Source organism: Cyclopterus lumpus, chromosome 10, assembly GCF_009769545.1.
Source record: "Cyclopterus lumpus isolate fCycLum1 chromosome 10, fCycLum1.pri, whole genome shotgun sequence".
NCBI lineage: Eukaryota > Metazoa > Chordata > Actinopteri > Perciformes > Cyclopteridae > Cyclopterus > Cyclopterus lumpus.
Window position 1 is genome coordinate 6,362,612 of NC_046975.1, and position 14,882 is coordinate 6,377,493.

General features: G+C 43.2%; 2 protein-coding genes across 4 annotated transcripts in view; one reads left to right on the forward strand and one right to left on the reverse strand.

Moving 5' to 3' along the window:
* psd2 (pleckstrin and Sec7 domain containing 2) overlaps window positions 1-14,486 on the reverse strand; it is a 43,026-nt gene extending 28,540 nt beyond the window's left edge. The window contains exon 1 of one of the 2 annotated variants that reach the window (XM_034543820.1): window positions 14,339-14,486. The gene's annotated coding sequence lies outside the window, so the exon portion shown is untranslated. Of the gene's footprint in view, window positions 1-4,914; window positions 5,193-14,338 lie in introns of those variants that run through there. The other variant, XM_034543821.1, reaches the window with a different exon arrangement.
* The window catches only part of zgc:92242 (uncharacterized protein LOC436899 homolog), a 10,087-nt gene continuing 8,068 nt past the window's right edge, over window positions 12,864-14,882 (forward strand). Inside the window, exons 1-3 of one of the 2 annotated variants that reach the window (XM_034543824.1) lie at window positions 12,864-12,971; window positions 13,081-13,258; window positions 14,872-14,882. The exon at window positions 14,872-14,882 is cut by the window's right edge and continues 274 nt beyond it. The gene's annotated coding sequence lies outside the window, so the exon portion shown is untranslated. Of the gene's footprint in view, window positions 13,259-14,871 lie in introns of both variants that reach the window. The other variant, XM_034543823.1, reaches the window with a different exon arrangement.

The following is a 14,882-nucleotide window of genomic DNA, read 5'->3' on the forward strand; positions in this document are numbered from 1 at the left end:
AAAATGCTGTGGTGGTACTGAGCTCTCGGTCTCCGTGCCCGCGGCTACATGTTATTGTTGGAGCACCGAGAGGCACGAATGAGACAGCAAACGCTGTCGCTGTCATCCGCCTTGTCACATGACAGTTTGAATAAGCACCAAGATTGTCTTCTGTCACGCTGGGAAGCGCAAGCAGTAAGAAAAATACAGGATAACATCATGTGATGCTTTGTGTGTGTTTTCTGCTATCGCGTCTTAATCCTTCTCACTCTGACTCCCGTTGGAAGGGTGAAGATCTCAAAGGACTCTGACTGATCGTCCCAACTAATTATTTCTGCATACTGTCCACAATCAGTGATTGGCCTCCTCTTTCTCCTCCTTCTTTCTTTCTTTTTACTTTTTTTTTTCATTTTACATGTAGCATGGGAATGGTTTGCACTATACCGGGCAGTTTGTCTCTATCTGCAGAACCATCTATCACGTGTCACTCGCCAGTATGGACCGCATATGATTTATTAACTTCATTAGGACACACCTAAAAAGGTACACCACATAGGCTGATGACAAATTGGAGAGACTGTCATAACTACATATTTCATGGATATATGTGCTTACCTACTTTATCAATATAACAACTGAATATCTGGAGTCTATTGGAGCTGATATTCACTCCTCAAACTAGGCATATGCAGGCGGGCACGATTTGCATCCGTTCATGCAATTACACAAAGATGCATTTGCACACATTAGTGTGCACAGTCAAACACAAACAAAACAGTGACACATCTCCATAAATGGAAAGAGTGAACAGTTATGAAACCAGACCCGCAGAGTGGGAATTCTCTCCCTCTTCGCGAGTCTCCAGTGTCCTGTTTTTCTCCCACTCTCTCTTCTTCATCTGTTCGACATTATGTTTTTCTGCTATCTCACACTCTAACTCTCCGCTCCCTCTTTTCTCCGTCTCCGCCTCTCATTTTGCAGTAATTGAGGTAAATGGGTCTTAGCAAGGAGAAGAAAAAAAATAAAAATAAAAACCGACGACGACTGTGGAAGTGAGCAGCATGAAACCCAGCAGCTGAGGAAGAAGTGAAGATGTGCTCAGACACCCCACATAGACGGATTGAGACAAACACAGCCGATGATAGAGAAGGGGGTGGGGGGGCTCTGAGACTATGTGTGTGTGTCTCAGTCTTTGTGTCTCTATACAATGGCTATCAGGAGAGACGTATTGCATTCCACTTGTCAGCAGAACACTGGGCCTCTTAAACCTTATCAATTTCCTATAATTGCGATCAGACCGTCTGCCAATCAACACAAACACACATCATGACAACGCGCCCATCCAGGCATAGAAACCACCAATCCAGTGAGGTTGACGCTGGATAAAAGGCCAAGTTGCCATTAAATAGCTCTCTTCTGTCTTCTGAGCCTTTTATATCGCTCACTATCTCTCTGCCTGTCTTCCTGTCTCAATCAGACATAGGCACACACTCTCTGATACACACACACACCAAGATGCACACATATGGACACGCACCGTGGCGATACTTATTGATTTGAACTGAGACACAGAGCCGCAGTCCACAGGGACTCTGGGCGATAACTGCTCTGTATATAGGCAGAAAGATGCCAAAGAAAAGCTACTGAGGTAATCAGGCAGGGATATGGAAGCCCACCCAGCTGGGGCATTGTGTACTGAGGTTCCACATGGTCCAACTTAAAACTGGGGCTTGAACCGCTAAACAAGTCATTTGGTTACACCATGGGTGTTAAAGGACATTAAATACATCTGGGAGATGCATATAGCAATCAAAGCAGCATAGGTCACCACTTGACCCTGGTAAGTTTCAGAAAAGCTCGCTTCTACATTTCCCATAATGCAACCAACAGTTTAAGTGTTCCCTCAGACAACCCTCAGGAGTTGGAAAATCATGTGAGATTTATATATATATATATATATATATATATATATATATATATATATATATATATATATATATATATATATATATACGTTATATCTAGAATTTTTGACAGCTACAATATCTCCATCACTTGGTGTATAGACAGAAGTCAACTAACTGTTTGCAAAATAGCTACAAAGTCACCATTGCAGTAACACAAATTAATATATATACATAAAACAATCAACTCAGCAGACTAAAAAAGAGCTAAACGGTGATTGAGGCAGCCAATTGACCACTTTTACCTTGTCTGACCTCATTACGTTTAAAGCGCTGTGCCCGCATTCATTTTAAACAACGGCAAAAAAGGTGTGTTGTTTTCCCATGAGGGTGTCTTCCTGAAAAGCACGTGCTGTGAAGGATACTGCATGGCTCTTCTTCACAGTGGCATGGAGTTGATTATCTCCATTTCGGAAATGTAAATGATGCCCACACAGAGATACAAAACAAGCCCAGTGATGAATTAAATATATATATATATATATGTATATATATATATATATATATATATGTATATATGTATATATGTATATATATATATATGTATATATGTATATATGTATATATATATATATATGTATATATGTATATATATATATGTATATATGTATATATGTATATATATATATGTATATATGTATATATATATGTATATATGTATATATGTATATATATATATATATACATATATTGCTTGCACTATTAAAGCTTTCGTTAGAAGAAAACAGAGCAGAGAAAGACAAGAAAGAAATCAGAGGATGTGAAACACAATGAACAAAAATCTTCCAAACAAAAGAAATCTTAATAGTCACCTTAACCATCACCAGGACAACCCTCTAACTACTTTTTATAAAGAGCTAATCAGTAATCAAAATTCATTTACAGAGCAATCACTGAATACTGATGGGTGCTAATCACATCTGAATACTAAGGACTTCCCTCCTCCTCTCTTCATGCTCAGAAAGAAACACTGCGGCCTCATACTATAAACGACCTACTGACCCTGTTCATGACATGCAGCGAGGCACTTATACTGCAGCCAACACACTCACACACGCACATGCACACTCACACTCACACACACAAACACACACACACACACACACAAACACGGTGCAAAGTTAGAGTCATCTTTTAAAAATGCTGTTGTGTTGCAAGCGCAGATGCAGGCAGAGAGGAAGAAAAATAATTTCCTGGCCTTTAGCCTGGACAGGAAAGAAGGAAAATACTGAGTTGGAAGTTGTCCAGGGTGTTTTCCTAGCCTGTCTGCCTGCCTGCAAGTCACACATTAAGACCACAGAGCCTCCAACTAGCCGCCCCATCAGCCTACTGGAGCGTAACAGTGAGCCAGCTCCCAAATCACCCTAATATGTCACTTCTGTGCTGTCAAGGTCAACCATCCCCTCACATTGTGTCACTCTAAATGCTTACATCTCAATACATGCTCACAGTAATGTGGTGATTTATCTTGTTTTTCCCTAGGCATTTCCATTTTGACATGCAAATTCACTCTTTATTACACACACACACACACACACACACACACACACACACACACACAAACACACACACACACAGCATACCCATTCTGGCATCTGAATGATTTGTAAAATTGCCTGCTCCCTTTCTCATATTGGAATTTCTGTTTTAATGTAAAATAAGCATTAACGTGTTTCATGTATTTGTGTTAAATGTGTTTTCTAAACACAGTTTGAAATATGTGTATTTCTAAATGTTGCGTCCTAAAGGGTTTTCGGTATTGTTTATTCTGCTCCAACATTGTGTCAATAAAGTATAAGAAGGACAATGACAGAGAAAGAATCGGGAGAAGAGGAAGAGATAAACAGTGTGGAGCTGCTGCTGGTTTGTCTGGATGTCTGACACCTTGCGTGCAGGATGATTACATTGGAGAAAGCTGAGCTGCACATTTGTATTGGGGGAATGAATTGCAATGGCTCTAGACTAGACATGTAAATGTCTATAATTAAGATAATAGTGACTGTGCTTTGGCGATGAAAAATAAGCTGCTATCAAACACCTGTTATAAAGAACACCCACATCCTGAGGCAAAGATAAATCTAGTCCGCTCTGTCTTACACTGTGACAAAATAAATCACTGTATATTTTTCTATAATATTCTGTGACCGGAGGTCCATGTTGGGCTCATGTTGATTTTATGGTTTATTATAGTTGTTTTTATCTCATCTTTTTTAATTCACATGTGGGGGCTTATATTGACCTTTACAGTGTGCATAGAATAATCGGATACCCTCAGCCTGGTTCTTCTCCAGTAGGGTTCTCCCAATACACTTAAAAAGACATAAACAAACGGAGAGGCTATGCTTATTGTCTCTCGCTCTCCCTGCGCACGCGCGTGTGTGCGTGCGTGTGAGAGAGAGAGTGAGAGAGAGAGCACAGCGCGAGACAGCCCTGTTCTCCCAGCCTCCTCGAGCCAGTAACCATGACAACAGGATGGCTGGGAGACACGGCTCAAGCTCAATTGAGGCCGGTGCCTTTCTTTCCTCCAAAATAGACCTTGGTCGCGTTTCAAGATCGACTTGTCCGCCTAGAAGCGGAAGGGAAACGCTTTCTCTTTCTCTTCTCGGGGTACAGGGGGAGAGAGAGGGGAACACACACACACACACACACACACACACCTCCATAGAACCGCACGGCCCGCGCGGTGCACGTATCTTTCAACCCGTATTAGCTCCACAAGCACCGCTGTCCTCCAGCCCGCCGGTGCGAGGAGGCTGCGGGCTGTGAGAGCTTCTTTTTGGGGGGGTCACAGATTAGCAAGAAAAAACTCCACGCAGCCCCGTTTGAGAAATGCTCGCTCATAAACTAAAATGCACGATTATGTGAGCGCCGGGCTGCGTTATGACTCAAACGGAGGAATTAGCGCTAACACGGTACTAGCTTAAAAAACGACAACACTTTCAACACTGTAACGGAGGGTGTCCTCACTCACCGGGAAAGTGCGTGCAGTCAGACGCCGAAAGGAGACTTTTCTCGGTGGTCCTCTCTCTCCCTCTGTCTCTCCATCCACACCGGGGAATAACACTGACAGACGGGCTCTCTCTCTCTCTCTCTCTCTCGCTCTCTCTCTCTCTCTCTCTCGCTCTCTCTCTCTCTCTGCCGAAGCTCGTGGTGGTGTCTCGCGCCTCCGCGCAGGCTGGCTCGGGGGCTCGCTGGAGATCCAGGCGGTAGCGAGAGCGACTACTGCGCGGACTGATGAACGGAGGCGTCCTCCCCGTCTCCGTCTCCTCCTCCTCCTCCTCCTCCTCCTCTTCGCGGAGTCTCGGCGTGTTTGAGTGGCAGCTGGGGGATTGTAGTTCTGCTCCTCCGACCGCTCGCGAGCCCCATCACTCTCCCGTGGTCACCGCACGGTGTGAACGGGAGGTGTCTCGAGGGCCTGTTGGTATCAGACACTGTAGCCTGCAGTGAAGATTAGTCCTTCTCCTCTCTGACCACGGGTGATATAACTGCCGAGACCTAAATACCATTAAAATGGGTTAGGCTTTAACTTTATCACAGGAGCTGGATGCAGGGGGAGCCAAGGGTGTAAAGTAGTTCCCAGACTGAAGTCCAGGGATGGCCAACAGCACCCTGGGGAGGGTTCCAGTATGTTCTCAGGAGAATGGGTTGGTCGACTTGGCATCTATTTATTTATTTCCCCAGATGCATTGGGAAAACATGTCAACTGGGGGAAAAGTTTGGGAATTGACCAGAAAAACAGACCATGCTGATGATTTACAGACAGTCAAATAGTCCCGTCCGAGGTCTAAAGTCCTGCAGCTGTCATATCCAGGATGTAGCATCGGTCATGCTGTAGTTTGATTTAGATAGGAATTTGATGTCTGCGAGGGAAAACATGACCCATGAAACGGTCAATATCCGGCTTTTATAGATTGTTAGATATGCTACTCAATAAAACGACCTAGCTATTGCCAAACAATCAACATAGAATTGCAGAGACTTTGTTAGTGCTTGTGTTATTTTCTGTAAAACACATAACAAATGATAGAGAGGTCAGGTTAATGTGGCACAACATAATTTAGTATGCTGTAAAGCTGTTTTATTGTGATAACAATATGGCTCTAACCTTTAATCTGCTGGTTACTCTTAGCCTGTGAATGGTGGTTACTGTTTATTTGACTGTAATTACTGTTAGCTGGGATAACATTAGCAATATTACAACAATGTCACAGCCTTAGTAAACAAAGTTTCCCATCCATCCCTCTCCTCCCACAGTGCGTTGTGGAGCCTAATCCGGCACGCACCGGTCGAGAAGCCGATTATTAAGTCTATCAGACTTCTATAGCTTCCAGAGGACATCGTTATCTTGGGCAAATAGTTTTAACAAATGCCATGACAGTTTGACCACACTTACTTGTGGTATTAACAGCAGCCTATTTTTTTCCCCGCTGATCTTTGTCAATTCCTTTTTTTTCCAAAAAGATGCCAGTCATTCTGGAGGAAACTGTCAATACTCCTTTTCTTGGTGCTGGGACTCTAATTACAGCCCACACCAAAGGAAAACACCACGAATTCAACCACCGGAAAGAGGACAACCATTTATGTAGACTGGAGAACAAAGATGAGACGCTTTTGATGTTAATGGACATTTTCTGAAAAGGTGTGTGTGAATTCCTTTGTGTTTGCAAATTTATATACATACATTAAGCTGCCTGACCCACTCCCCTCCCCCTCAAGTATTACATAGACAGAAAGACAGAGATAAACAAGGCACGGTTTGAGATATCTGTGATTGTGCTGTCAAACAGCAGCTGCCTACTCTGAGCCTGGGATGATGTTGCCATGTTTTGTTTTTGCTGTTGAATAGCAGAGGATCTAACACAAAATTGTAAAATTCTTTGCCTTTGACAAAGCATCGAGGACGTTTCCTTCCAGTGTACCAGCACATGCCCAACACCCGTTCCTCACTCCCTTTCAACCTGCTCTCTCACTCTTGCTCATCTCCCACGTGTAAAAACCAGCACAGTTAAATCAAGCCAAGAGCCAAAGTGCAAACCATCTGCATTGTCTTTAATATATACAGTATAGTGCTTTGAGATTACCCTCTTTACTTGTGCATCTCAAGGTCATAAACAGAAGCCCAGCAGCCGTAAATACACACACTGCATTGTCTGCTGCCAAGTTGTTGTTTTGGTTTTTTAACGACGTTTTCTTCTGAGATATCTGATGCAGCCTTTATAATGCAGAGCATCAATGTGACGCCTGCATGGATTCAGAACTTCAGCCTCCAATCCAGTTGATCTCCAGTGATCAATAGCACATTAGAAGGAGACAGAAGAAGAGGGGAGTGGCTGAGAAGAGGAGAGGAGAGGGAGAGAGAAAAGGGGGGATAAGAAGAAGAGAAAGATGCAGAAAGCAAGAGAGAGGATGTGGCCGGAACAAAAGAGTCTGGTGTGCGTTTGAAGACAAGGGGAAGAGAAGGTTAGAGAGACGAGGCCCGAAGTGAGACAGGTAGAGGGGGGTTATGCAAGGAGGAGGGGGCAGGGAGGGGGAGGCGGGGAGCAGAGGGTTTGAAGATGACAAAGAGAGTTCAGAGGATGCACAGATGACCGGAGAGTTTGGGGGAAACCCACTGCAGACGCAACGTCAATCCTAATTACTAATTCATTAACCTGCCTGTCTCCCTTCCCCCTCTGTAACCCGTGTTTGTGTGTGTGTGTGTGTGTGTGTGTGTGTGTGTGTGTAACCGCACACACACACACACACACACACTCACATGCACTCACTGCCCCCTGCTCCGTACCTCCTCCGTGTCCCAGGAGAGGCGGAGGGATGGATGGATGGATGCAGAAATGAGGAGGTTCTGCAGCTAAGTGACATCTGCAGAGCCAGGATGGCTGCAACGTGTTTGGGACACTGGAAATCCCTGATGTGACAATGGGGGCGGGGGAGCTGGTGAGGAGAAAAAGGGAACAGCTTGCGTTTTGGTTTGTTGAGGTGGGTGGTCTCCTCTGATGGTGGCAGTGTCAGTGTGTATATGTGTGTGTATGCCCTCATGCATGCATTTACCTGTGTGTGTGTGTGTGTTCTAATGTGCAATCTCAAGATGTGTTTTCATGAGGAGTGTTTATGTGTGTAAGCATTTCAAATGAAAGTGGGGAAGATAAATCAATATGCTGATGTTTGTGTGCTACGAAGTAATAGCATTATGAGTGCAATCAAAACGAGGGGGAGGTGCTAGACAATCCCGATGGTGTGTGTCTTTGGCCTCTGCTGCGAGACTCCTCCCTCTTTGTGTGTGTGTGTGTGTGTGTGTGTGTGCGTGTGTGTGCGAGCGTGTGTGCGTGCATGCGTGTGTGGGCGACAGAAGTGTACACATAGATGTTAGCATCCACACAAAGCTCCTGCAGAATTCATCTGCACATGCTCACACAGACAATTCAATATGAAGATAGAGATACAAATGTGCACACACAAGGACATACATTCACGCACCCCAGTGTGCAGACATACACACACGCATACACACACACACACACACAGAAGGATGAAGGGCTGCTGACTGAGGTGGAATTAAATAGAGAAATCCTCCAAACGAGCATCGATCCACAGAGTTTACAGTGTTGGCTCCTTCTGCAATGGCAGGACAAACAACAGGGAGCTCAGTGAGACAGCTGGGGCATGCACACACACACACACACAGGCAGAAAGCATTGCGGGCACAACTACAATACACACACACTGCTGAATGTGTGTACATATGGAGTAGGTCTTTGATTTTGATCAGAGGACTTCACAGCAGAATGTGCCTTAGAGTGAAAAGCATGCGTGTGTCTCTGATATTTGATATTTAATTAATATGTGTGTGTGTGTGTGTGTGTGTGTGTGTGTGTGTCTGCGTGTGTGTGAAAATCAACACAAATGGCATGCGTTGCTTTAGAATCTTTACAAGTTGGTTTCACTAATCACCAATCAAACCTCCCGTGACAACATTCAAGGAGTTGCTTCCTATAAGTTTTGCAACAAAGATAAGATATTTTTACCAGTTCAATCTTTAAAGAGTCACAGAAAAATATGGTTTTGCTAATACTATGTATTAAGAGAAAAGCTCTAAAAACTCGCTGTACCCAATTGGCCCAGCAGCAAACGGCAGAATTACACAGTTAGCAACTAGTTAGCATTTAGCATAATGGAGCATTGGCTAAAGAGCCAGATATTTCTCCATAAACAGGAGATACATGTACACTGCTGGTTGTGTGAATGGGCAACTGTTTGTTAACACGTTTAACATATCACATGTGTTTGTATGTTGTCTCCAGTCTTATTGAGAATAGCCCTATCAGTCTCATAATTTAACGTGAAGTATGGAGCTATGAAGATAGAGCCAGGCAGTGATTAGCTTAGCCTATGGAAACAGTTAGCCTGGCTCTGTCCATAATTCAACACGTGGTGGAACTATTTATTTGACACGCAAAACTTTATCTGTCCATTGTAACTTCCTCTCAAAACATAAATTGTCATTATTTACGTCACTGGTTGTGTACAATGGGTTATTAGGTGTTAGGTGTATTTCTTTCAAGGTTTCCCCCTGCCTCCAGTTTTATGCTTTTACTAAGCTAAGCTAACCACCTCCTGCTGTGAGCTCAGGGCTTAATGCACATACGTGACAGTGGTGTCACTCTTCTCATTAATCTCCCAGAAGCAATGTGAATTATGTTCAATGTTCTTCTTCTAATTATGACAGTTCTTCTTCTAATTATGACAGTAAAGGGCTGTGAAGTTGTTCAATGCATACCAATGGATGTCACTATTCACTAGTACCTTCAAATATAAACTGTTCTGCCACCATTAAAAAAAATAAAAATAACCATGTTTATTCTGTTAATGTATTACATTTGGGAAAGGCAGAAGACATTGTAGCACTGAGGCATCATTAGTGACTTAATGGCTTTGTTCTCCAACATTCATCTTTCTCTAGTCTCACCTGAATGGGACAAATTCAGTAAAACATCTTTTCTTACCTTCAGTATGGACATCATTGTTTAGCTGCTCGGTTGGACTCTAGTGGTTCCCTTGACTACCTCATCAGCATTCATTACCACTGAAGAGGAGGGGAACACGACCTGCGTGTGCGTGTGTATCTGTGTGTGTGTGTGTGTGTGTGCGTGTGTGTGTGCGCGTGTGTGTGTGTGTGCGAGTGTGCACAAACGTGTCGGTATGAGTGAGGCTCTAATCTGGGTCATTACATCCAGAGGCATGAAAAAGCGGGTTTCAATGACACAGATCCCTCCTCATGACAGAGGCAAATAGAGAGGGGGAGTGTAATCGTTTGAGCATCAGTCACTTCCACCTGTGAATCCTTAACAAGCTGAGCTGGAATACAAAGGTAAAAGAGGAGATACTGTGTGTGCGTGTGTGTGTGTGTGTGTGTGTGTGTGTGGGTGTGTGTGTGTTGTGTGTTGTGTGTGTGTGTGTGTGGGTGTGTGTGTGTGTTGTGTGTTGTGTGTGTATAACAAGACAATCTATTTGCTGTATCTATTTATCTATGCTGGAGGAAATCGAAGTGGGGATGGAGAATTGGTCGCCACCAGATTCCAAAAACTTCCGCGAGACAGAAGAGAAAGAAAAATGTAATGACGCAAACATCTTGAGGAGCTATATGTTCACTTATGAATAAACCCTGTCTCAGTTTTATTTGCGTTCACATGTGTATTTGTGTGTGTGTGAGAGCGAGAGAGAGAGAGAGAGAGGAAGACAGCCAGGCAGAAAAAATAAGGACCACACTGGCAGCCTTGCCAACATGGTGACAGAATGTGCCATGTGTGTTTGAAACACTGCATGTGTGTGTGTGTGTGTGTGTATGTGTGTGTGTGTGTGTGTGTGTTTGCCAACTATAAGTCTGCTGGCCAGCCGGGTCAACAGACAGGCCGGTCACCATAGAAACAGTGCCACATTCATCCCCTCTGTGCCAAGTTGTAAATATGGAAATTGTATAAAAACATGGACGTCTGACTGTTGAAAAGTTTCCGCACCGCAGCAGGTAGACACACAGGAGTCTCTTGTTCCATAGGTGGTCCATCTGAGCGCTGCCCTGCGATGAGCTATAACGTGCCATTTGAAGGATTATATTACAGCACGTGCGCCATGCCGCCGGCCTTATCTGGTAGACAAGAAATATAAGGCACCAAAGACTTCTGCAAACTCACCTACCTGCTCGATTTTACAAGAGAACTAAACAGGCGGATTGTCTCTCACTCACTAAACGTCGCTCCTCTCTCTGGTACTCGGCCCTCTGCGTGGCCCCAGAGTGCTCACCTCTGTTACTGCTGTCAAAAAAACAAGTCCGTCAAGTAACGAAACAGACTTCACTTCTGCATACGCAGTGCCGTGTGCGTCATGTTTTTAAGTGTGCTTTTCAAATGTGACAGCTCCGACGCCGTCGTCTGCATTCCTCTTTGAGCCTGGTGGGCAATTCTCCCAGCTAACAAAGCTAGCTTTAGGCTAGCTTTGCACACCAGCTGCAAAACAGAACATTTCTACTGATAGGAATGGCCTTTCCAATTTATGTCAACACTTTTGCTTCACTTTAGTTTTTATGGTGCTCCCCTGATGCTACATTACGGTTTATTTAAAATGAAATTACAGTAAAATGTTTTCTGAATATAATTCAGAAACATTCCATCAATACAACGCATGCTTGTATTGCTGCGCTTGCCAACGTGGTGCAATGATGTTCAAGTGAGCTGAAAACTCGTTCAAAGTCATTATGTAAATCATGCAAAAATATTCAACATACGTGGTAGCACGTTACATTGACCACCCGAGGGTGCATGCTCCCGCGCAGCTTGTACTGCCAGCTAAATTACTTTTGGGACCAAAGCAAAGCTTTGCGCTCTGTTTAACCGCATGCATCTCTCATGTGAATCCATGCTAATGCACATCCTCTTCACAGAGCCGGCTCCATATCAGCGGGGCCCATGCATTAAACATGGGGCTGTTGATGGGGGACTGTGTTGAAATACCAAAACTTTTGACATGGTAAATATGCCTCGTCGTGTTGTCGAATTAGGCCCCCAAAAGCATGATGGGAAGTACAAGCTTGTGGTTAAAAAAGAAGAAAAAAATCCTCCTCTAAGTGTAATTCTAATCTTTGTGTTAAAACACCATATGCAGGCACCGATAAAGAGATTGTGCAGAGAACAGAGACTTATTGGACGCCTTTGATTTCTGTCTTATGACACATGTTCAATAGTCGAGGTCAAAGGTCATTGAAAATGTTGTTGACTGTGTCTTTTTGGTATCCTGAAGAGTATGGACGGATTAACCTGCCAGGGGCTAAGGCGTTAACACAAGTAACGGTAACACAATAAGGAAGCTTTTAAAGGAATAGCGCGCCATGAACTGAAAAATCAACTTCAATAATATTCATTAAATCCCCAAACGTAGTTTCATTTCAACCATCTTGTTTCAACCAACTGACTCTTTATAACAATAGTAGTAATAATACTAGACTATTTGTACTTACAGAGCACACATTTTTAAGATTGGATATTACACATTAAATAGTTGTACGGATTTATTTATGACGACAAACATCCTCTCATTCGGCGAAGCTTAATCAGGTTTTTTATTCATTGCTCTTCTGCCCAACGCGACCCTAATGAGGATAAGCGGTATTGAAAATGGATGGATGGATGGATGGATGGATGCTCTTCTATTACAAAACCCTGGGATCCTCGTTGACGTGCTATCCCTCCTTCCTCCAGCAGAGGGTGCTGTGCATGCACATTTACAACGTGTGAACGTCTCCGGACGTCTAATCCGCTCCACGTGCATCCGGATAGAGTGACAAGGCCTTGAGAACTGCGGGGACTTTCCCAAGGTGCGCAAAGCCGTGGAATTATAAAGATAGTGACACACAGGAAAGTTGCCTGTTACTTAAGATTTCCTGGTACTTAACAAGTCCTGCTAATTGTAGGAAGTATGTGGTGCACAGGAATGTGGGTGAAACATCAACACATAAATCATATTTCAGCATGATACTTTAAGGTCAGAACATGTGAGATTTCTGTATGTTTCACTTTAAAGAAAGTCTCGTGCTGAAATATGATTTATGTGTTGATGTTTCACCCACATCCCTGTTGTTTCCCCCGTGCAGAGCTGCCCTTGGCCGCAGAAGGAAAGAGAAGGAAAGCAGATTGTGTTTTTTGCTTATGGCCTTTTATCTTTTAGAGAGTCGCATGTCATCAGAAATATATTAAGATAAGGAAAAGCCTAATTGAAAACCAACCGAGATGTCTTCACTTTGACCAGCTTGTTGTAATTCTGACCACAAGGTAAGAGTTGTGCTGTTACAGCTGGGGTTAAATTCAGGTTCAGATTTGGGGTTGTAAGTGAATTTACAGGATTTAAGCACTGGAAACTTACTAAATAATGGTCCTCACAAGAGTAGCAGACCATGGCTGTGTGTTTGTGTCTGAGTGAGTAGACCTTGAGCCTTCTGCCCTGATACCAGAGACAGACTGAGGGACAAACAGACGGGTGTCTGGTTTCACTGAAACACCGGTTTTGGTGGAAATCCTGCGGGGCTGGTTTTATTTTGCATAATGGGGTCAATCTCACTGAACTGATGGCATCCTGTGGATTTCACTCCAACTGAAACAAAGTCTTTCATGGGTTTTTTTTCAGACATTTGTTAGTTAATATTTCACAGCAGAAGTTATGTTTTTAAGATAATATATTTCAAAATTGAGTTTTATTGCTAACGTATGGGCTAATATAAAGCTTAACCTGCAACTTAACACAGGGATAAAGTTGCAACATTTGTACTCTTTCTCGATTTAGTAGCAATAAATTGCAAGCTTGCTCAATTCGCTTTTTACTTCACCAGCAGCCTGGCTTATGTTAGCTACCGTTAGCTAACTTTATTGCTAACGGACTTCATAACTTCATAATGTCCCATTTCACTAGTCTAGTATTTCCCAAAAAACGACTTGTCTGTTACGTGTTAGTCATTATAAAGGAAAAGGTGTAAACTAGTGTAACCTCAACAGTCTTTTAGCGCCAAATAATAGTTATTCGTGTTTTTTTCTGGTGATTAGTGCTAAATGACAAAAATGTCTTTCTCGGAAACTATTATAAAATTCTTCATAAATTACAGCCACATAAACCAAACCCTTCTCTCCACTTGGGCTCCTCTTCTGTTACGTAACTGTCGTTTCAGCCCCTCACGGAACCAAAAGAGAAAACACAACGCAAGTCCATTGGAGAGGGAGCGCCCAATATTTACCAACCACTTACCGTAAAGGTAAACTGGTCACACCCAGACAGCCCCGACCAGTCAGTGACAATCCAGAGACATGGCGAGTCATCGCCATATGAATTACACTTCTATATTATTAGCCATAATTACTCACAGGCATGTGACTGACTTCACCACCAATCAGCTGGCCTCATCTGATTTTCCAACCACAAAATCAATGAGCTCCTGGCATGAGATGTGTGTCAACAACCTGTTGACGACAAAAAGAAGAAAAGAAAACAAACACATGGAATACATATCCAGATTCCTCTTTGTGCACGTGGTGTTGTGATTCATTGTTTCATACAAAGCCAGCGGGACTTCCTGGAGTCAGTAAAAAAAGAAAGAAGGGGGGTGGTAAACACACAGCTATGCTCAGTTAGATGAAGTTAAAACAGAAATAGACTGAAAATAAATCCCATTTCCTGTGCCACTACATATGGGAAGGTTACGCAGCCTGTCGGGGGAAATTAAACTGCTCGCGTCCTTGAACGCAGCTAAAAGTCACCATGGGGCAAATTAGAAACATGAAGTTATCACGCTTTTAAGAGCAATGAATACAAAGTACATAGATGGGGGAAACTTCTTCTTCTCTTTTTACATGGTAATATATAACCTGCTGTAATAATAACTTATATTTCCTCACAGCATTACAGGAA